The sequence below is a fragment of the Poecilia latipinna genome, unplaced genomic scaffold (genome assembly GCF_001443285.1).
Source record: "Poecilia latipinna isolate Pla-1442-1.1 unplaced genomic scaffold, P_latipinna-1.0 Scaffold430, whole genome shotgun sequence".
Classification (NCBI taxonomy): domain Eukaryota; kingdom Metazoa; phylum Chordata; class Actinopteri; order Cyprinodontiformes; family Poeciliidae; genus Poecilia; species Poecilia latipinna.
In genome coordinates, this window is record NW_015113046.1 from 306,703 (window position 1) to 308,591 (window position 1,889).

A 1,889-nucleotide genomic window follows, 5' to 3' on the forward strand; every position below is an offset into this window, starting at 1 on the left:
CACCGGATTATAAGGCGCACTGTCGGCTTTTGAGGAAATTGAAGGTTTTTAGGTGCGCCTTATAGTGCGGAAAATACGGTATGTTTTTTTTATTGTTGTGTTTTGATGTACAGCACTTTGTATCAGCTGTGGTTGTTTTAAAGTGCTTTATAAATAAAGTTGGTATGGTATGGTATGGTAACTTCTTAGTTATTTATGTACTTCCTGTTAGCGACTTAGCCTGTGTATGGCATCAAATGTCTGGTCTGAGCAAAATATTTATAAACATTTAAATCTGGATAAAAAAGTTCCTGCTCAATATGAAACGCTACTAAATTAATGTGACTATACTGACTGTTTTGTCAGAATTTTTTTTTAAATTTTTGTCAAAGTTTGAACATTACAGATAGCCAGGACTAGCTTGCACTAGTTGACTAGCAAATTTCAGGCTAAAGTTATCTCAAGTTATCTAATTCAATCTCTTGGGTAAACTAATGTCATTAACACAATGGCATAAACATTATGAAACAGAACAATTTTACCGTTCTTCCTTATGTCTCTTTGTGAAACAAGGTTATCAACAGGTTGTTGAAGAATTCAAAAGGGCAGCTTGTGAAAAATGACGAGCCCCGTCCTCCGGTCTTCTCTAACTTAAGAACTACTAGACTTCTGTCCGACCAGCTTTAAAACTGCATTTATGTTAACTACACAGCCCAGCAGTCCTTTCTGTGGAGATGCAAAGACAGAATAACAGTCTTGCTGATATTATTAAGGGCAGAATGTGCTTTTTTAATACCTAAACGCTTCATCAGGGATTTACCATCTAAGTGCTGCACAAGCGCAAAAACAGGAAGCTGACAGCAGGGAACCGAGTCTCCCTGCTAACCTTTTCGCTCGCACCTACAAGCCCAGGCTCTTAGCCACAGGAAATGTTGGAGTCAATGACAACATCCAGTATGAGGAGCTATAAACATAGTGGTATGGCCTAAGATCGAGAATTGGTGAGCCTTGACCTTCTTTTCTATCGTCGGCTCTCAGCTTAATGCGAACCTGGCACTTTTCCCACCCATTAACCCCCATCGTCTCCAGGGCTCAAACCTGGACCTATTTAAAGAAACAAGAAAGCAAGTTGTACATTTCCAAGCGTATTTTGTTCTGTAAATTAATAACTCCAGTCCAGATTAAAGAGATAGTTCCAAATGTTTAAAGTAAAGTTCTGTTAAAATGTAAAAAATATTATACTTGTTGCTGTGAAAAGCAATAAGAAAGTGTTCACTTTAATACGAAGAAATAATTTTCTGTTCTCTTCATTTAACTTCTATACCAGACACTTATTCTGCCAGAAAACACTTTGCTGGATCTATTCTCAGTACCTGTTTCACACAGGAGAATCATTGGTGGCGCACCACCTCCAAGGTCAATTTCCTGTGTAAATATTAATTGGTCTGCAATGGACTGGTGACCTGTCCACAGTGACCCCGCCTCTCGCCCAAAACGTTTGCTGGTGTTAGGCACCAGCAGCCCTCCGAACCCTGCTAGGGACAAGGTGTTAGAAAATGGATGGATGGATGAGTATTAATTGTTTTTTTTTTGTAAATAAATGCCTTATGCAAACATGGCAATGACTTATAGGGACAGATTAAGAAAATTCTCTTCATTTAAACTACGTCGAAATAGTTTTGCTTTTTACTCCACTTTACTTTTACATCAAAAAGTTTCTCTAAGCAGAAATGGTTTACATGCTCTGTTCTCAGTACTTGTTTCACCCAGGAGAATAATTTATGGCGCACCACCTCCAAACTCAATTTCCTGTTTAGATATTACTTAGTTTGTAGAAAACTGGCTAATGTAACCATGGCGATGATTAAACAGTACACCGGTGAGGCACACAACCCTACCTCAGTTTCCCA